Below are 22,205 nucleotides of genomic sequence, written 5' to 3'. Positions count from 1 at the left end.
GGTGATCTGTTGGGGAAGCAGCAGAGAGTCATTACTATACAGTGTGTGGAGTGTGCGAAGTGAAATGCCTACCATACGAACGTCATTCCGTGTTTGCTAGTACCTCCACCATCCGATGTCGCGTTTGAAGCTTTTCCTTTGGGGTGTTTACCATCCCCAACTGAACGCACGATAACGATCTAATCGTAAAGTACTGAAACCAAACACGTAGCGCCCGCGGTGCCCGGCCATGCCTTTTGATCGGATTGTTCGGAATAGTTTTATGGACCCGAGACACCGAGAAACCGATGTAGAAAGTCGCGGCGCGCGGCGCGTTCCTTGCGTTAGCAAGTGTGCGTGAAAGAATGTCCTCGAAAAAAGAACGCGAAGGAGACTTCTTTCTCGTCGGCTGTGAAAAAGAAAAAGTGTGAGAGAGACGGAGAAAATAGGAGAAGAACGTACAAAAACAGAGGAGCGAAAAAAAAACATGCAATGCACACGAAAAACCTGCGTGTCTCGCGGGAAGTGCGTGTGTTTTGAAAGGGCGACTGATGTCTCCTGCATTGGTGGGAACGGGAGCATGGAGCAATAGGGTCGTCGAGCGAGGGGAATGTGGAATGGCCCCAGCAACCACCTCTCACTCCCTATCGGTGATTACCCCACACGGGCAGGAACAGGAACACACCGAACACCACCACCGCGCACAAGATGACCGACAAATTAAGGTTTATTTGTTTTTCCTTCGCTGGCGCATCTCAAACATCCCGCGTGCTTTGACTTCACTGGCGCCCGAAATGTAACGTCAAGTTAGTTGTCCGATGAGTTACACGCAGCGAAATGCTTCGTAATCACGCCTGTGTGTGGGGTCGATTGGTGATCGACAAAATAAATAAATAATTAAGCAACAACGCATCGGTGTATGCGTACACCGCTCCAGCCCTTATCATGCTGGAACAACGCCGTGGTCATGAGATTCTTCGAGTCTGAAGTCTTAACACGCTTGACACACGCATCGTTCGAGGCAGTTTTATTATGTTTTGATGTGTTATAGTTTCGTGTTTCAACAGCGAATTGCTCGATTGGGATGGCACGAACGAGTATGGCACATACTTTCGCTGTAGAAACAGTGATATATCACGAATGTACTACGGATGCTGAATAAATACTCGGCGTCGTGAGTTCGAATCCAATCCGAGACCGGAACTTTTACTGCATTAGAGGACTAGTCTAGTAAGCTCTTAGTGGATAGGCATGACCGCAGGCAGTCGTTGCGTCAAAGAAGTAGAAGAAACCATTGTCTAAACTTCAAACAATCCTAGCATAAGGTAAAGGAAGAATTTGGCACGTATTTGAGAAATATAGTAGCCAAGTTCCATCCATGATAACTTCAATTTTATTGTTGACAATATTTGTTAAAAAAATCACATTCAGGGAAACCTGTCTTTGATGGAATTGTTAAGAATTTCTTCAATTTCAGTCACTAAGATTTGATTACGAAATTGTGTTTATTTGTTTGTCGATAGCATTCGTTCGTTAGGCAAATATTGGATCACGTGCCGCTTGCTAGGAGGTCTACGATTACTTTCGAAGGACTAACCTGTAGTAATAAGTGTATACTTATTTTCAAAACAACATATTTCAAGGAGTGAAGTTAACTCAAAATAACCACAATGTGCTACTTGCTTGGCCCCCTGTTGGTGTGCGTTCGCTTTGTTGTCTGCTGCTGCTGCTGCTGCTCTCCTGCTGGACATCACCGTCCTTTTTGCAGCACTCGTTCGCATTCGCATTCGGCGGAATCGCGGCTCGAGCCGGTGCCATCGCCGTTCGACCCTGCGAAGCGTGACCCAACGCGCGAGGCAGGAAAAATCGGCCGCCCGCCCGCCCGCCCGGTTTGGTGGAAAAGAAACATGTTGATTGGATGTGCGCAAATCGCGTTGCGGCGGTGGGTTGATGTTGGTTGATGATGTGCCGGAACCGAACGGCTACCGTCGTGGCCACCGCTAGCAGTCTTGCCCTACCCCCAACCACCCCCTTCACCAGCCACCGTCATCGTTCCCATAGTCGTCAATGAGAGCAAAAAAGGAAAACGCGATGCTCGCGTCCGCTCTACCCCACCCGACGAAGAGTATATTTTTATCAATGGGTCCTCTCGGGGAATTCGATCGGCTTGTGGGGTTGTTTTTGTGGGTGTGTGAGAGAGTTTGTTTGCGAGAGAGCTTCCGTTGTATGAGTGCGAGCTCCCGGAATGGAGCGGCTACGGCGCTCTGTCTCACTTCCACCCGGCGGGATGAGCCGCCTCATGAATGGTTGTAGCCGTAGCGAGAACCACTACACGGTGTGTTGTACGCGAAAGAGCGTAGAACGTGTGTAAAGCACGGGCTGGCAATAGTATGCGTAGCGTGAGAAAGAGTGTGAAACAGAAACCGGACCGAAGCGGACGAGAGAAGGAGAGGAGAAGAATGTTGTTTTGTGTCTTGAAGAAATGTTATCCCGCGAAGGGTACGCGAGCATCGCGCGGAAGCGAAGGTGTTGGCAGCAGCGGGTAGCAATGGTATTGGGTGTGTGTGTGTGCGTTTGTAATGCTCCGATGCTACGACGGTGGAAGCACGCGCGGTGAACGAATGTTTGGGCGCGCAAAGCAAAACAAACCACACACCAAGCGCAGCCGAGACAACTCCTTCTCGGAAGTTCCTTCTGCGTTCAGTGTGTTTTCTTCGCTCCAGTCGCTGCTGGATAATTTTGCTGGTGACGTTTTTGTTTTCACTTGGACCAGGCTAGGATTGGATTCAACGATGGTTTTTAGCAATATTCCTACGCCTGCCAAACGACGCACAATCGTGGGCTACTACTCTCGAAAACCAATCATTTTCTCGCGCGTTCCCAAGCAGCTGCTGCGAGCAAATCATCGTCTTTGGCGAGACTCTGGTACCCATCATCGCCGAACACAGTGGGAAGGAGAAAGAGTGAGCGATAAAAAGCCAGACAGAGAGAGAGCGAGGGAGAGAGAAGAGACACGGCTGCTGTGGCCTCGAAAACCCAAACAATACGCAAAATGTTCTTTTCTCGCGAAAAAAAAAAAACAACACTACAGTGCACGTTTCTTTCCCTAAAAGGCACGCAGCACGCGTCGATTCGTTAGAAAGGAGAAAAAAAGAAGAAATAAAAGGAATACTCGATCGATCATAGGAATATGGCAAGATGGGTGGCTCGAAAAGGAAGAAACCTTCCCACCATGCGGTGATGCGTACGTGCGGGGTCAAACTATTTTCGTAATACGCAATAGAACGCGTTCGATTGTGTGTGCGCTGTTTTTTCTTTTTTTTTTTTTGCTACAGTCTTCTCGCCTCCTGTGGACGGGGCAGTGTTTTTAACTTTCGAAGAGAAATTCTAAACACAACCTTTAAATTTCAACAGTCCATATTCACTTGTTTCGTTAAATCATGAACTTCTCGCCATTTTGAACTACGAAAAACGAGACTAATGGAGAGGAATACTACAGCAATATCGTTTAGGCGGATGTCTTTGTATGGCTTTGAATACGCGACTAAAAATTCTCGTAGTCTGGTCATTTGTAACTATGGAGGAACTAGGTAACTCTCAAGGAAACTCTTCAGTTTCTTCCGCGAAGAACAGAAAGATTTTCTTGCATTGCTGTCCATTCGAAAGAAAACTTGTGGCAACGCAAGCTAGCAGACAAGACCAATACCCCACAAAGGATATACGACGGTTCAAGAGTTTCAGTTTGTCTGTGTGTGTGTGTGTCTGCATGGGAATGACTACATGGCACGAGGAAGGACGATCGAGTAAAGATGGCTTATTTGAGATTGTCTGGAAATGGCTGGAAGCAGCGAACAGGAAATAGGAACCAGCGGAAGTTGCGCCATAAAGAAGGAAGGAAGGAACTTCGTCTGATGGTCTCACGGTCTGGTGAAAGTCTATCCCCTTCGCTGTCATCTTGGTGTATTTTTGTTTTTGTTCTGCGTTTTACTCTTCGGGGATCACATTTATCTGTCTGGTTGAAGAAGTCCACCTCAGTAATGTGTGTCCGTCATAACGTTGCAGTGCATTCGCCGTCCCTTGGTATCTATATCAACACTGAATGAATCAGAACTAATGAGAAAAATTGTATCATATCGCTAGCAGTATGGTATCAACCTCACGTTCTTCAAATTCCAAGATTTGTTACTCAATCACTAAGACCTGAAGGTATTGATACGATTACGAGTTAATTAAGTCAACATACAAGCCGTACGGTTGCTTCATCTCAGTCCCTTCCCCCCCATATCCCCTTCTCTCCCTAGACAGCAAACAGGAAACAAACAAGACCCGTTAAGGTTCGCCCCTTATCAGTGTCTCTTACGTTCGGGAATGTGTAGTAACCCTTCTCCCATTCAGCGACATCCGTTGACGGTGTTGTCGTTGTTTGAAAAATGTTTATTCCCACAACGATAAGGGTCTTGCTCTTGAGAAAGGAAGCGTAGCCGACTCCCTTTCGTCGACGCACGATTCTATTGTAGACCCTAGACCCTTGGCCCGATGATTCGATTGTGTTTGTACTGTTGAATGTTTTTCATTCCGGGAAATTCCAGCGTACTCTTTCGATTACTTTGCAACAAGCACAGGTCATAATAGACGAATTGGTCGAAAAATGATATCGCCTTTTATGAGGCGATCCACTGCGAAGAGCTGAACAGTATTTTTTCTATTAACAAACTTCCTCAAGGATTTAAAGAAGGATAGTTGCTTTGTGTGTAGGCAAAACTTTCTGCATTAATTATTGTTCTTTTTTCGTCCTAAACTACTTACCAGTTTGATGTCATTTTTGGCAACTCATTGTAAATTGTGGAAACTACTGTGGGTTTAGTATCTCGTTCGTGGCTCTGTTTGGTTTTTTTCAATTCTAACTCACCTAGAGCATAGTCATGTTTGTTTGTGTTCTTGGATAGCAGGCGCAGAATTAACATTTTATCAGTACTATTTCACGGAACGGATTGTGGTGTTACGATCAATCTAATCACCATCGTGTAGCTTTCCTCAGATTAAAAATGACATTCGCGTCACACCAGCGTCATCCGGACCGGAAGTGAGTGTTAGGAAATAGTGTGGCCATTGTTATTTTTACGTTTCCCCCCCTCTCTGGCATTCTGTACCTCCTATCTCTTTGGTGTAGTTTCCTCTTTCTCACTCTCTCTATCCCTCTCGCTGGAGGAGAAAAGGGATGCTTCTATTCTATGGAATGTGTAACGTTAGAAGGGCCCTCTTGTCCCCTTGTCCCTGAGGGTATCTCTAGACCAGGCAGAGTATATGTTTGTACGCGCTTAGCGGCCAGGAAGTTATGCAAGAAAGTACAACGGAATGTCAGAGCAACTAGAGCTGGTGGCGTTATAGGGTTTTTCCGAACGACTCCGGAATTTTAGATGATGTTGCCCCAAAAACCCCGTTATCGTTCATTCGACTTCTGGGGGCTTTATTGTTTTAATCCGCATGTTCAGGATTGATGAGTTTATTTGGCATTGAGAAAAAAAAAAAAACATAATCAAATTATATTTTGACAAAAAATGCGCTGTATTTTCACTTTCCTATCTATGGTGCTGCTACACCCTGTGTGGGGTGTTACACACAGTGTAGGCTTCGTCATTCTGTTTTCGTTTTGCGCAAGTAAGAAACGTGCGCAAGTGACGTACAATGTTTTGCTGTTGGTGGCGCAATCTGTTGCTCTTTTGGGCCACTCCTGAGTATGGGATGGACCCGGGGGGACGACGACGAGGGGTGGGTGATAGGTTGAGGAAGGTTCGGTTGGTTACGAACACTGTCGCCTTGGACAAGAGGTTTTTCCTTCTTTTTTCCCATCCTGGCTTGTAACTGGCTGACAAATCATGAAAAGGTACTGCAAAATGAGGTTCGGGAAGGGTGGAGCTCGGTAGGTGGCGGGGAGGTTTGTGTCCGGATGCCGAAGGTGCGAACGGCGGCAGGGAGAGGGAGGGTGATATTTGTCGACTTTGACGATTAACAACCGAGCATAGCTTCCACGAAACTGGACAAGCTCTCAGGGAGCCGCATGGAAACTTATCACCAGTGTGTGAGTATGGTGGGTTGGGAGAGGGCGGGGGTTGGGGGGGACATGGCGACGAAGCTGCGCGAGGGGGGTCACGAACGTCACAATCCACATCGGCAAAATAGCAAAACAACTTCTTGGCGCGGGCGCCTGGCGCCGAGAATTCGAGATAAAGATCGAATCATTGCGCAATAAAGATTGCACATGCAGCAAGCGTCCGAGGAATGACGCGGGAATTGGATCGGTGCAAGACGCGCCAAACCTTAGGGGTTCATTGAAATGGACCTTCTCTAATGGTATACCTGGAGTTTTGGCGGAAGCATATGAAAATGACCCCACATTTGACCTACTTTCCATCGGTACAGAGTTTCGGAACGTAGCAAGTTCCTAATGTTCGAAAAGATCGAATAGAATCGAGTCGAATATTGTCACCTTCTTAACTGTGGTCCCGGCTTGAATATTTAGCTACTTTCTTTGCTTCCTTCCTGCAGTAGCTATTATTCAATTTTTATCTCTCTTGCTTTATCTTTTCGTCCAAAGCGTCCAGCCAACTGCAAGTCATGCGTTTTTACCGGTCGTCTTAGGTTCTAATGCCACACCGAAATAGTTGCCACCGGCACAAGGTTGTTTCGTAACATGTTTGGTTTGTTTATTTCTGTCTTGATTATCTAGGCAAAGTGCACACCGCATAGTCCAAGATGACGAGTATTGAATTTTCAATAAATTTACCTCCAGCAGCTCGTAAATTATCCCCGTGTGGGCTAACCTTAGCCGATAGCTAAGAGGAGCATGAATTGATGTAGCTTGAAAATGAAAAGGGAAGTAAAATATCGAAACTGGCATCGAGAAGCCCTGTAGACAAATCGACACGTCGCTTCTTGACCATTCGAGTGCATAATTAGAGTTCCTAGTAAAAGCTCGTAAACCTAAAAATAAAACGTTTGTACGTGGAACTGAACGTCTTCACGCCTAACGAAGGAAAAGCCTACACGTCTGTGGTGCTGACAGTCTTTTCTTTGAGAAAAACGTAAGGACAGGAACTTGCCCTCCCAACCGGGTTTTGGGTTTACTGTGGGCTCTGCATGAGCTGGGCCCGTTCCACATCAGACACCTTTTTTCCTACCAGAATCCGCCGATGATGATGGTTCAGGTGAATTATTCTACTCTATTCGATTCTATTTCTTGGCTAGGCGACCCAAGATGATGACGGGTGGCATTTGCTTACCACAAACTTCCGGCATATGGCATATAAGTTCTGTTGCCTGTACGTCCCCGATATCACGTACTTACCGCAATGTCGCCGTATCCATCATTCGATAAACTGTGTCGGGGGGAAAAATGGAGAAGGGGAGAAGAGGTTTCTTTTTCAAGCGGGAAAGGAAACGAATATTGGTTGATGTTAAATATTTATGCCCCGCATGTTGTTGACGCTGGTTTAAACTGAGCATTATTGATGTAATTTTAAGTTCGACTCTTTTCCTTCGCAATGTGCATGTTTTCCATTATTCTAAGACATATTTATTTCACCTATTTATTCATCACTAACGCAAATCTTTCTTTTCCTTTGCAGATATTACCGAAGATCGAACAAAAATCCCAAGTTTAGCATGTGATTGCTATATCACACGATTAGTGAAATTAGTTTAAATTTTGAACGCGGTGAAAACTGTACCCTTACACAGTTGAAACAAAGGTGTTTACGGATAAAAGTGGGCATATGTTTAAAAAAGCTAATGGAAATTATAATTGTTTTGAATCAATCAATGAATCAGTGATTATTTCCAATTCATATCGATTGCAGGTGAAAAGTGTTTACAGGAAAAAATAGTTACAGAAGTGACCCCAGTGGCATTGCTGGTTGCTGATTTGAAAAGTGCACAATTATTGTGGTATGATAAAAGATAACAGTGAGAAAAAAATATACAGAAAACCAGGAATAGTGAGCTGAAAAGATGAGTTATTGAATAGTTTACAATCTGAATGATTACCAAAGGTTGGAGTAGTGACAAGCCGACCAACGTCTAGCTGGGAATTAAAGGATTTATACAAACAAGCGCTGGAAAAGGTATGGCATACGTAAGGATTTTTTCGTATCATTGGTGTAATCTCGATAAAAAGATATATTGTAAAATGATAACCTGATGGATGGAAATTAGTTGATTGAAGCTACGCATAACTTTTTTTAGAAAGATGCTGCCCCAAACAGAACAGAATGAGACGGTTTTCTTCTTTAGTTGTTTCCTTTCCCAATACGGATGTTTTTTGGCCCGTCTCATTTCTCCAGTCCGCCGGGCGATAATTTAATAGGCGATTTTAATAACCTTGCGAAAAGAAGGTGCCGCGAGATGGTTTTTTCCCACGGCTCACAAGTATAGGAAAATCCTTCCGAAATGAATGGCGCATTTGCCCGTACGCCAACTTGGTGATCTCGCCTTTTTGTCGCGTGCGACACTTCTGAAGCAAAGTGAGCTGTGATTGGTCGGCTAGGCAACGGTGAGCGAAACGGTCGAATGACATTGGCGCTGTTCGTGCGGAGGTCATCGAAACGGTAAACCGTTTATCGATCTCGCGCGACGATTGCGCATCGGTGTGTGCGTGCTCTTGTGTACGTAGCCGCTGCCCGAGGTCGTTGACACGGTCGTCGGCTTTGAGTGTGTTGTGTGTTGTGTCGGCGACACGAAAACGCCGATGATGGGCAACCGACGACGCCCGGCTTGTGTTGTGTGCGGAAAGGCGGTGGCAATGACGGTTGGTGGAAGCTCCGCAGTCTTTCCCTCCGATTCCCCTCTTCTTCCCTTCCCCCACACACAATGCGGATGCGTCCCTTCTTGTTGTCCTGCTTCCGATTCTCTTTTAGTCGCGTCCCTTTTTGCTCCCTTCTCCCTTCCGTGTTACTTTTTTTTTCGTGTTTCTGTTTTTGGTGCGGTGCGCTATGCCATAGTAAAGTATGCGTCTGTGTGTGTGTGTGTGTGTGTGTGTGTGGGTTTGATTGTGTGCGCGTACGTGTGAGGCGGCGACCAACTACATTACTACTAGCCCTTTGCCCTGCTCGATGTTTTGCTAAAATATATATATATAAAAAAAACCTACACGCCGTTTGGCATTCATTGCAAGTAGCAAAATGTTGTTTTTCGATCACTCTGTCTTCTGTTTCTCTCTGTATCTCTCAACCCTTCTCTTTCTCTCTCTTTCTCTCTCTCTCTCTCTCTCTCTCTCTCTCTCTCTCTCTCTTGCTTGCTCGGTCTCTTTTTAGTTGTTTTTCGACCTCGGAATGACGACCGGGCCCTTGTGTGTGCCCTTAGTGTTCCACTACCAGAAGAGCGCGTGCTATTCTCCTTTTTCGATTTATTACAAAATTTCCAGCTGCCGTTTTTCCTGCCATAGCTAGCTTTTGTTTTTTGCTTTGCTACTTTTCCCAACCTGGTTCTCGAATCCGCGAGTACGGAAACTGCATAATCATTCTAGCGCGCCTCATCCGATGTCCGCGGTAGCGTCGGTTTCACCACACACTTGTGTGAGCAGCGCCTTATCTCCGAGTCCAGTGTGTTTTTCCAGCCAGTCCCGATTTCCCTCATTTTCCGTTTCAAACGTCACTCTCTCCTAGCTCTTCCGCAAATGAAGGAAGAAGAGCGCTTTTCTTGTTCGCTTACAGGGAGACTTGAATGCATTTCATGCAGCTAAGTGTGTGTGTGTGTGTGTTTACGTACACGCGACTATGTTGGGTGGCCACCCGATGATGATGATGATGTTCTTCTTCTGCCCGAGAAAATACAGATAAACCGTCCCCGCCGTGTATCTCATACTCATCGCGGAAGGAAAAGCACTTCCGAAAGCGAATGGAATTCCGATGTCGCTTTTCAACGGGGCTTTTTTTTCTTTTTCCTTCTCCTTTCTCCTCGGCAATCCGAACGGTTTTCCTCGGCCCGATGGAAATCCATCCCCCTACCTGCTGGAACGGCAAACGGTCGCTTCTTCCCCCTGGCGCGCGCTACTATTACCCAGTTGTTGCTGCTGCTTGCTGCTCCCCTCCTTACCATTTTGCGGTGTACATATGCTCGGGCGGGGAGGGTTCTTGAGCCAGGGGACCGTTACGCTAAGCAACGGACGTCGGGTTGAATGACCTCAAATTTCGTAGCGTTTTGGGTTATGTTTTTCCACGTTGTTGTGGTCTTTCCTCCAAGTACCTTTGCGAAATTTTGGTCTGTTTCCGATATGGGAAGTTTCGATTCTTGGCTCTTTCAAAAATACTTACTTGTAAGTTACCCTTTATACCCTTATTAGACGAGGACTTTATCTGTCATATTTTATCGTACACGACCGGTTCCGATTTTCTTTCGTCTGAAATTTATATGTCAAAGTGGTGATTTGTTTACTTTTTGCTCTGTTGTTTGCAACAGATTTTGTTCATTACTCTAGGATGAACAATACGCTAAATTCAAACATGAAAATGATCAAATATTTTTTTAAAATTTTGATGTCAAACGTAAAAATTTGACAGTAAAAGTCTGAGCAAAGATGGCAGATAAAATCCTAGTCTAACAAGGGCATAATGCTGGATAGAAGATTGTTGGAATACGGCCGCTTAAGCTGCGGATAGACGGATGCAATATTTCAATGAAATGAAATAATATTTGACATTTCTACCTGAAACAACAGTCATTGCAATATTGCATCCGTCTATCCACAGTTTTACAAGCAAATAGAACAATGTAATATAATTTGAAAAAAAGTCAGCAGTAGCCTACTTTTCCATAACTGATCATCTCGAAAACAATAAACTCTACAATTGTTAGTAGAAACATAATTTGTGGTTCGAGTTGATGTTGGCATACAGGCATTTAGAAGGTTTTTTTGTGGATTTTATATACGCCAAATAATAATGGATGTAGATAATCATTCCAGGCAACCATCATTGATTCCCCTCCCGACATCGGTTCTTTTTCTTCATCCCTTCATCCCTCTCGTTTCCGTTTTTCCTCTATCTCTCTGTCAGCCGCGCGAAAAAGGCGGGAGAACCATGAAATGTTAGCTTTCCCGGTTCGATGGTTGGTTCCCTGTTGCTGCAGTGGAGAGACGGTGATGATGATGAACCAGCAGCAGACAAGCAGGAAAACGGGATTGTCCTTTTTCTTTTGGCTGGGCAGATGTTTTTTTCCTCCTCCTTCTCTCTGGGGTGAATGTTGCCTTGCATGAAGCAGGGACGTGCGTGCGAGCGTGCGTGCGTACGTACGATGGAGACCACGTGTGCCGAGGGCGCGATACCATGTGCGACGATGGCGTAATCCAATTAAATAGCAATATAGCAACCAATTGTCCCGCCACCGACCGACCAACATCGCCCTCTGCCCCGTCTCCCTTTTGCTCTGGCACACATCGGACCAAAAAAGGTCAAGGGAGCGGAGGATTTGGTACGCGGACCACCGGTCGGAGCAAATACCGTTTTGGGCCGTGGAGGGACCCGAACTGCGGAAGACCCGATGGGACTTCCAGTGGAAAGCACGATTTTTCTCCTTTGTTTTCATCCACATACACGCACAGCAGCGTTGTGTGGGTAACTTTCAGCGAGTCCTGATCGGCCATATCAAGCTGGCATTCCTTCCGGTGGCGATGGGAAGAAATGTTTCAAACTTGCAGATTTCAACACATGTTATCATAGGCGTGGTCTATTTTGAAGTAAGATCGTTAAAACAAATTTTAGAGTGAAAAAAAAAACCCTTTCCGGAGCTCGGCATGGTTCGGCAAACATATTCAGGATTCGAAAGAGGAGACAGCGAAAGCAAAAGGGAGGAATAGTATCGAACAACGTTAAGCTGAACCGGAAGTGACACAAAAAAGAGGTAAAACATTCACACGTGTTACATATGTTCCTTTGGGATCAATGACGAGATGAAAGAGAAGTTGAAAAGCAACAAACTGTCACACGGTTTTGTTTGTCTCGTCTTTGCTTACCCGTCTTTGCTAAAGGAAACAGTTTAGTTTTTTGGAAACAAACTTTTCGAAGAGTAATTGGAGGCTTTCACCAGGAAGTGCCCAAGAAACACATTGGAATATAAATTTAATTGCAGCCACTTCTGGATGGCAAATTAACTTGATAACCAAATAGCTGATTAGTAAACACGATACAGAGGTTACTACATTTCAATTATCATAACGATGAACGTAAAATCTATCAAGACAAAAAAAAAAACTAGCATGAACTTTAGATATCTGCTTTAGTAAATAGAATAGTAAATTCGTGCACGATTTGAGGAGAAAATTAAAAGACTGAAACATAAAATCAAACAGTGGAGAACAGCGTATGGGAGAGGAGGGGTACGCGGGCAGAAATAGAGAAGCCAAGTCGTTAGACGAAGGAACGAGGACGAGGAGAAGAAACGCTAATGTAAGGCGAACAGACACAAGACGCGTACCGCGCGCGGTGGGGACTTTATTTATTTATTTTATTTTATTTCTGTTGTTGCTGAATGCATTCTTTGGTGGCTGGCGGCTTCTTGTTTAAAAATAGAATAAGCAAAGCCCCCGCGCGCGCGTGTGTGTTTTTGTCTCGGCGGAAGGGATGGGGGGGGAAGTGTTTTGGTTGTGGCTAGTGACTAGGGAAATGAGGAAAAAGTGGTGGGGTTCAACGGTGGGGTGTGTGACCGCCGGGGGGGGAATGCAAATTGAGTGCAGAAAGTGCAAGGATTCTTATGCGGTTCGGAAAGGAACGGAAAGGAGGACGGGGAGAGTGTGGGGCGCGGAGTTGGGCCAGTCTCGGCGAATCAATGGCCGGCAGAGGCGGCACAACAAACACCCGGGGTTGGTTGGTGAATGCAACAACAAAAAAAAAATCGTGCAACCTAGTGGAAAGCGTTGGAAGGTTGAAGGAGGAAGGGCTCTGTGGATCGGGGGGAAGTGGAACGCGTCGTCTATAAAAACAAGGTGTATGATATTGGTCACGGAGTAAAAAGTCCGAGACGTGGCGAATATGCCGTGGTCGTTTGGAAGTTGTGTTCTTTTCCTTCCATTTCGCAGTTGTTGTTGTTCCAATGCAAGTAGATGAAAGTAAAAAAGAGAGAGAGAGGGAGGTGGTGGAAGGATAAAAGGCCCAACAAGGAGGAAGAAAGTCGCCCATCTCACTCCGATCCTCGAAGCATGCCGACGCGGACGCATTTTTCGCGAAGAAATGTCTGTTCATGTTTCATTTCGCGCTTCGTTCGCTCTTTTCGCATTCCTTCAGTTTTGCTCTGTGCAACGCCTCTTCTTCGACGCTGCACTTCGAGATCGTCCGTAGACGCACATTTCCGGGGACCGCGGGTGAGCACGAACGGCAAAGGGTGGGAGGAGAAGAGAGGGGGAACTCGTCTCGCGGTTGCCGGGAATGTGAGGTATTTGTTTATGTTTACTGCAGTTTTGATGGACTGTCTGTCGAGGGATAGGGGGGGTAAAAGCGACGGTTTCATTCGGTGACTGCAGAATTAAAACCTTCGCCGGCGGCTCTCGCGATGGAGACACGAGGCCGATGATGGGTGTTGTTTTTTGTTTTTTTTGCTTCTTGCAACGCCGCGCACTTTCTCGCCGGCGAAAAATGCACAATGTATCGCCGGGGAGAACGGGTGGAGAGGTGTGGTGTGCCAGTTTTCTTAACCGACTCAAGATTCATTCCCCTTTCTCCTCACGAGTGGATCGAGCCGCCGGTGCATCTCTCTGTTTCGATGCAGTTAGGTGTGTGGCCTGTTGTTTATTTTTCCCAACGCGATTAATTCACCATTTGATGCTTGGTAACTTTCATTTATTGTAATTCGATTCCATCAGCAATGCTATGTGCGGCATCATTTTTCATCGGCCTTGTCACGAACGCTGGCATAAAGGAATATGTTGTCCCAATATAAAGAGTAGCATTTCTTTTAAATTTAGAACAAGTTTGACAATTGTATCAATTATTGTATCACAATTATATCTGAATGCACATCTGGCCACAGTAAATCATGCGCAAAGAGAACCGAAGGAGTTGAAGAACGGGTCAGACAAAATTGAAATATCCCACACTGCTAACCCTTGTTATGTCTCTCAACTACAACCAATCGAAAAAAAATTTACAACACTTATTCTACACTATTCCAACTATTCGTATTCTACACTATTCCAACATTTTAAAGTCCAAACAAATGAAAAACATCGTTACACGCTTGATTTTGTAGTATGACTAAAGTTTCGACCAAGGACCATAAGGCCGCTTTACTGGCCGTCGGAATAATTTTTGAAAGTACTTAAAAGGTGTAACTCTACAATAAAATTTACTTCATTCAATTAGCTTGGTTAACTTTTTTTCTTATCACCGATGAAAATTTGTCTATTTTTTTAATGCAAACGTTAATTTATAGATCAAGATGCTCTTGTTGTTTTATTTTATATTTTCGGGAGATCAAACTGCACTGTTTCCGTTGTTTAAAATTGGCATTCTATTGTGCCTTTCGTTAGGTCGAATCTCAAACTATTCCAAAAAAGTCCAACCATCCAAAACAGGGAAGACTTTCGCAGATAAAAAGCACGACTGGAAAAAAAACGAATCCACCAAAGCGTATGAATATTTGAGGAATTTCTGTAAACAATGTTCTCTCCTAGACCTATTTCCCCCCCCCCCCCCCCCCCCCCCCCCCCCGCTACCACCAGTAGCTTCCTAAGGCTAATGAACGATGCCACCTTATGCTTCGGGAAAATGGTAGGGGTAGCAAAAGGAACATTGGACTAAAATTTTTGGACGCTTCGTTCGTTTCCGTGATAGCGCTAATCGAATTGTAGCAATATTGTGCAGCGATGTGTGGAAATAATGAGCACCGCATTGCTGCCTGCCCCGGAGAACATGGACATGGAGGGAATGAATGATCCCCCCCCCCCCCCCCCCCAACCCTTCTTCATGTCCCTGCCCAATTCTAGGACTCCACTCTGTAAACGAGGGTTATTTAAAATGAATGAACCCTCAACGGCGGCGGCGACTCCCTTGAAGCCAAGTAGTCCCCGGTTCCGGTTTGGCTTCTGGTCCACCCGCAAAACTAACCTTCGAAAGAACCTGACTTCCCAATAAATTAAGGGTTGCGATTGAGTACCACCCTATCCCTCGAAAATGCCTCGACAATGTGTTATCGAAATCGTTTAGCGGCGCTCGATAGTACATACGATGTTAGGGGGGCCCTTGCGATCGTTTTGCGCCGAAACTGCTACCGAAACACGTTCACCTACCCGGGTCCACACCCAGCAACGCCCCACGTGGACGCTTGCGTGCGCAATGGCATGGAAAACGAGGCAAACCAACCCGACGCCCCGTGACACGTGGAATAATATCCCTATTAACTGCTAATTCTGTCCCCCGATTTCCACCGATTTCCCCCCGGCTTTCCGGCTGTTCAAAAAAAAAAATCATCAGTGATGAGTCGAACAAGAGCCCTTCCGCGGGGGGGCAGGAGAAACCTTTTTCCCTCCACACCCTCTCTTTGCCCGCGATGCGTGTTCCAAACGTGACGAATACGTTTTAGACAACTCGCCTCGCTCGGGAAAAGACGCTACCGTATCGCGCGCCTCAGTGTTGTGTTCCCTTCCCTTCATCTTTCGCATCATCCGGTTCCTGTTCACGAACGAATTTTATAGGCCGGAAGAAGCAGCTGCTTTGCTCCCTTCCCGGTGGTTCGGTCACGGTCTGGAAGGTTTTCTTTTCGGCATCGGTTTCGACCGGGGAGCATTATTTGTTCAATTTATGTCATTCGATAGTTGCTCTTTGACTGTCTTCGTTTCACCTTATCGAAGAGGAGGGAGATCCACATCCACCGTGTGGCATCAGTGTAGAGGCCGAGGGTTTGATTGTTCGGTTAAAATTTACGCGGTTGTTTCACAGACGCCTAGCGCTATCTTAACGAGCGAATTACGGCCTATTTAACGCACAGAAGACACGTTTTTCCTTGCTCTGCTCGGCCCGCCGCTTCCACCAGCCTCTTCCAAGGAAGCCATCCTGCTGTCTCCTATGCACATTCCCATTGCATAATGAAGCAGTTTATTAATTAGATTCCGTGCAGTGGAAAATGGTCGGGCATATGTCTCGCCTATGCGGTCTCGCCTCGTTCGCTGAAGCGAGAAATTATTCATGCTGGTAAATTTAACGTACTTTTATGACATACCCTAAACACTTGGACGCCTCTAATGGTTGTTTTCTATCGGCCCTCCACATGAGAAACGAAAAAAGTTAACTTTTCAAACTATTCATTAAGTTTTAGGCTTGTTTCCAACTGATTGCTACATCCACAACACTGAACCTTCACTCATTTCGTTTGGTTTTTGGTGTATTGTATATTGTCATTTGTTTCTTTCCCTACTTTATACCCCAAAATCACGTTTGTAACATGTTTTAAATTTACCGATTCAGTTTGTTGTCCCGTATTTAAGTTAGTGTTTGCTTTATTATTGATCTAAAGTCAGATTTCATGCTGAGATACCCCGTGGAGTAGCGGGTAAAAGCGCAGCGGTCTATGTTGGTGGCATCTCAATGGTCACGGGTTCGAATCCAGGCTATGACAGCGCACTTCAGCGCTGAAAAAGATTAAGTTGTATTGTTGTAAGACATCTAAACAGTTTCGAGGTTGCAAAGCTCCCCGGTGGATTTTGCACGATTCCCCTAGCTGTGTGACACATTCCCCTATATGATTGCAAAGTTCTCTCAACTGGTTGAAAATATCCCCTATGCTTTTAAAATGTTCTCTCTACCTACTGAAACATTCTATTATATGAATCGAAACCCTGTAAATGTGAATCTAATAAAGTTTTTAAAGACTCCTGGCGCCCAGATTTTGTGTAAATTTACCAAACGGATACGTTGAGCAGAATGTCAGTAGAAGATGTAAGAAATGTTAGAGATTTTGAAACGGCGCTGTCCGCGCGATGATGATGAGGTGCGTGAGTTCTATTTTTCCTTCCGGAACTAGTCCATCTCGGGGAGGTGGTGAAGAAGGTTGGCTGTTCCCCCCCTCACTCCCCATCTTTTTTTTTGCTGGTTGTAAATGTAATCATAGCACAAACACACACACCAGTCACGAGCCAAAACACTGCGCGTTACTATTTTCTATCTTTCCCTTTCGCACGCTGGGTATTTTACACCTTCTCCCGGTCCCTCCGGTGGTAGGTTTCAAACGTTTGTTCGTTCGTTCGTTCGTGTTCATGGTTTATTTAACCAACCGACGTGTGTTTTTCAGCCAGCGCCAGCCTTAGCTTTCCAGCCAGACCGCGAAGGCCGGTAATGAAACGATTAGTTGTCCGTGGTCGTGCACCTTGGCAGCATCGCAGAAGCGGCACACGCAGCACGACGACATGTAAAAGGATGGTTGGTTGGCCGCACTCGAGGTTGGTGGATGATGATCCGGTGGAGACAAGCGAAGCGGTTGTTCGCTCCTGGAGAATCTGTTACGGTGGTGAGGTGGAACTTCGCCGAATAAGTCATAACTGGCCAATTTAACACTATTTCACCACGGGTCCCCCCCCCTCCCCACACCCACCTCTAGTACCCTGTGCGAGTTGTTGCTAATGTTGCGTGCCATCACGTCGCGATTCGGCACAACACACGCAGATCTTTTCGATCTATTCTCGCGAGGATTTTGGTTCATCCACTATATGCCCTCATCGAGCTCTAGTCCCTTCGCTAATACGCTCTGGCACTTGTTGTGTCGGGTCTGCGTTCATCATAGAATGATGAGGTTTCGGGTGAGTCGATGGAAGGGGTTGGTTTGCGGAGTGAATATGTATCTCTGGCCCAAAAAGTTCGGTTTTGGTTTTTTGCGACTTAGACTAGACGCAGAACCTAGGCGAAAGAAAAAGGGCAAGAGAATCTAAGCCATCGGATCATTTAAAGTGAGTAATGATGTGGTCGTCGGTGCTTGATAACCTTGCGTACCCGACAAAAAAAAAAACGCTGGGCAATGAATTTAATAAAAATATTCAATTGCGCATTAGGATTCATCGGCCGAATTTTCAGTCCAATAAACTATCGTTCGAATGATTTCATTTTTTTTTCTTCAAACTTAATGTCTATTGGTAACGTTCTTCTCTATCATTCCACCCTGTCTCTCTCCTTTTCTCTCTCTCTCTTCCTCTCTCAGTTTTCTCTATTTCGATCCATTCCTATCTTGTTAGTCAACCCCGCTTTTTTTTCATCCCTTCCACCTCAAACCGTCTCTCTGGCTAATGTAAAGAAAATTTAGAAATTGCGTAGTAGCGTTCAAACCGACGGTGGGCGGTGGGTGGTGCGCAAAATATGTTTAGTCTCTAGCGCTTGGGATATATGGTACAAGTTGCCGGATGATGGTGGAGATATTTTAGTTTTTATTTTGATTCGGTTCTTGCTCTAGATCCGTCAGTTGTTAATTCGCCATAGTAAAAATGCAAGTGCGAGAGAATAATCTTGTTCTACAGTGTTTTGTTTTATATCATTTTCACCTATTCTATTCACTCCCTTCGGCTGGACGTGTGTGGCCAAACCTGACCTATGATTTTTCCGTTCAACCCCCGATGGTCAATATCAAAAATAGACGCAAATTGGCCCCGGAAACGCACCGCTGTAACGCAGTGTAACGCCTCGATAGGAATTAATTTTTGTTCAACCTTCCCTTATACCGGTCCGTCATGGATCGTCAATGACAGCAGAACTAGGAAACGGCCACCGAGGGGAAGGGAAGGATGGGGTTGGTTGTGATACACAGGGTGTTGTTGTTTGTTTGTTCGCTCGTTCGTTGATTGAGGCGAACCTTGGGCACGTTTTAGCAACCAAGGGACGGAAAGGGCGCTGAAGTGGTGGGAGGAGGGGGTGAACCGTGAAAGGGTGAAATAGTTTTGTTCTAGCAGGCCCGCGCGGCGGTGGCAAACATAACTCGCCCGACGACGACGACGACGTGGTCCTCGAGCTCCACCCGAGACGAGAAAAGTCGTAGTAAAGACGGGAACGGTAGTTGTTTGCGTCGCGCGTAACGTCGTGTGGGACCCAATAAGAGGACCGCTCGAAACCACACTCACACACTAACCCTCTGTGTGGTGTTGTTGTTCACAAATTACACTCGTACTGTACGATTGTTACACCATTTGCTGCAAGGTTGTCCTCCATGCTATAGTTTTATGTTGTATTTATTACGCGAAGCCCAACGCGAATAATTTGTATGCCTCATGTTAGCTGATTATTGTGTTATCAGTTCTGTATTGCTTAACATTTCAACAGAACAAGAGAAACGCTTTAAACATTGTTGGTGCTTACGAACGTAGTGACGTACTGCTGACTACAAAGCTATGTTAGATTATACATTTGTATTTGTATTTTAAACTCACTAGCTCATTTGCCCGGTTACTATGTTAGTTTTTAAGTGAAAGCTATCTTTGAGGTGAAATATGGTATTTTAGTCAAATGTAAAGCTGGATTTAAACGTTACATATTAATCTGTGCAGATCTTTGACGTCTACAGATTTCCTTTGTTCTCTCGTACCCATCGTCTGTCAAACATCCCTCGAGATATCCCGAATATCTCGGGGATGTTGGAAATAGCTAAGGAAAGGCTGTAGACGTCAAACATCTGTGCAGATTAATATGTAACGTCTACAGCTTGCTTAACATTCAAGTCCAGTTTGGGTCACATTCCAAACCATTGTAATCGGTACTGTCCGACTTCATATCAATCTTAGGAAGCTTTGAACCTATTTCTTGCTAAAAACTGTCTGTCAAATATCTCCTTCAATTTCTGCGTGTTTTTCCATCCAAGTTAGCTCTGTATTGCGTTCTGGTTGATTTTTTTTCCCTAATTCAGCAGCAGACTACCGATTGCATAGAAAACTTGCATGCAAATTGAACTTGTGCAATGTTACACCTTACAAGTTATTAAATTTTGTATATTATAGATAGAAGATAGAAGATTATAGATAGATATAGATAGATAGATAAGCTCATTTCAATCCCTTCGGTCCTCACTGGTTATGTTTTACGGGAAAGTGACTGTAAGTGAATTGGTAATATAATCAATATTTAAACAAAATTTGTACCCAATATAAGAACAAATGATAAGAAAAGAGTAAGAGTGAAAAAGAAAAGTAACAAGTAATCATCCGTAACTAGCTAGAAATAAGTTCTGTGTTATCTAAGTAAAAATGCTTGCAATATTCGTAAAAAACAATCGTAGGATGTGAAAAATGGCTGCACCATTTGACCATTGCCGTTGTTTGTTGCACTCGCCACTGGCACGTGCACGTGCTCGTGCACTTATCGAGTGCGGCTGGTGCGAGCCTGACGAATGCGGCCCGAGAACGAAAACAGGTTGTTGGGTGGGCCGGGGCAAAAGGGGTGGTAAATGTTTGTGGAAAAACAACAATGCGTCGGAACGCGGAGGCATCCGGCTTCTTCGTCGTCGTACTGTTTGAAACCAATCCAATGGCGCCCGAATGGCGCTTGAAACGAGTGCTTTCTCCTACCTTCTTCCTCTCCCCCCCCCCGCTGCGCACAGGGGCTTCGTATGGATTGTTGGTATGTTTAGCTTACTTCGCTGGTGTTGTTTTACTAAAGTTTCACACTTTGAACTTCACTAGCCCCCTCTGCTGTCGTGGCTGAAGAAATAAGAATCCGGAACCGACAAACCGCGCAACTGAGTTGACTAGCTTGCGGCGGATCCGGGACGACGGACCGTTTCGTGACGTTCGATTCCTTCTGCGTAAACAAACGACGACGACACCCCAGGCGCTTGCAAACAAGTGCAACGTTGTCGCTGATAATGGCGTCCTTTTGCGAATGTTTGTCTCCGCCGCGTGGAGGTAGAGTGCTGCATCGCTGATCCACTTAGCTGGAAGTGGAACAACCCCGCACTTTCGCGGCCAAAGAATGTCGAGAGGGTGTTGCCGTTCGAAGCTTGATCCACAGGAAATACCTCAAGCATGAATGTCTTACGCCATAGAGGCGAGAAAAGGATGCGAAGAGTAAATGGAGCTTTCCACATGAGTTTATTGATCGATGTTAAATATACTCATACTAAAAGTTATGTATTTGATTGTTTTTGGAGAAAATTCTGGTCAGTTTTTATACTTCGGTAGGAAAACTATACCTTTACGTAAGCAAGCTGAAAAAAGAGGAGATTATCTTAAAGGGCAGCAGAAGGGGAAAACTAGCAATTGCAAGTACCGGGAAGGCCAAATTAGGCCTCGATCGATCCGGTTGCGTTGGCTCTGGACTGGAAGGTTCAGGTGACGTTAATAACTACCCTCGGCAATGACTCTCGCTTCGCGGGAAAACTGTAATTGAATCATTATGAATTGCGTTCGAGGAAAAACAGAGTCATTGCCGTCGTATGATGCAAGAGTTTTCCCTAGAATCGCAGATACCTGCAGCGGGATTGTAACCTGCACTTGTTATGACCTACGGAATAGCTTCTCGAAGGTAATTTTAGCTCCGCTGTACTGGTAACATTTCCTTTAAAAAACAACTCATCCGTAGCTTAGGAAATCTAAATTAAACATGATTTTCTTAAATTCAGCGAATTTCCTGGTTAGATCCTCTGCCCAAAGGTCATTAAAAACATTGTATGGAAACATGATAAATATTTCTTTGGAACTGGTAGAACAGGCGTAGTAGTGCACATCATGACTCAACTGCGGACCAACCGCGGGTATCCGGGTTGTGGCCGTGTGGGATTTGTTTGTGCAAGCTCCTGGTCATGATGGCAGAACCCCAACCCGATGGCAATCACGATGATGGGGCCTGGTGATGATGAGATTGTTTTGATGCGGGTACGGCAGGTGGCCTGCACGTGACGCGTCGTCGTGACGTCCGTTTGCTAGATGAAGTGCATACTGCAGTCCAAAAGGGGGGAGGGGAAGACCAGAGCAGGCGGGGAGGTGTTTTACACGAGAAACCGTAATTCATTTCCGTTCGACTCTACAGCGCAACTGACTCAACCTGTTTGGTTACTTTTTTACAATGATTATTCTGAAATGAGCTAAAGTGATTGTTAAGCTAATATAACACGAAATATTTAAGTAAACCGTTTTATAGTTAGAACGGATTGATTTTCCAATGAAAAATATTTGTTTAACTCCTATATAGTACTAAACGTACTCATATACGTATATTTACATATGCAGATATTGGTCCATCATTGGTTTTCTTCGATATGTCATCATAAAATCGTACTGC

At 45.2% G+C, this 22,205-nt stretch overlaps 1 protein-coding gene across 2 annotated transcripts in view; it reads left to right on the top strand.

The window, feature by feature from the left end:
* LOC131258766 (insulin-like receptor) overlaps positions 1-22,205 on the top strand; it is a 44,857-nt gene that overhangs the window by 865 nt on the left and 21,787 nt on the right. For both annotated transcript variants that reach the window (XM_058260147.1, XM_058260146.1), the window contains exon 2: positions 7,836-8,099. The gene's annotated coding sequence lies outside the window, so the exon portion shown is untranslated. The remainder of the gene's footprint in view (positions 1-7,835; positions 8,100-22,205) is intronic.

The sequence above is a fragment of the Anopheles coustani genome, chromosome 3 (genome assembly GCF_943734705.1).
Source record: "Anopheles coustani chromosome 3, idAnoCousDA_361_x.2, whole genome shotgun sequence".
Classification (NCBI taxonomy): Eukaryota; Metazoa; Arthropoda; class Insecta; order Diptera; family Culicidae; genus Anopheles; species Anopheles coustani.
Note: the sequence above shows the minus strand (reverse complement) of the source record. Positions and strands in the feature narration are given on the sequence as shown.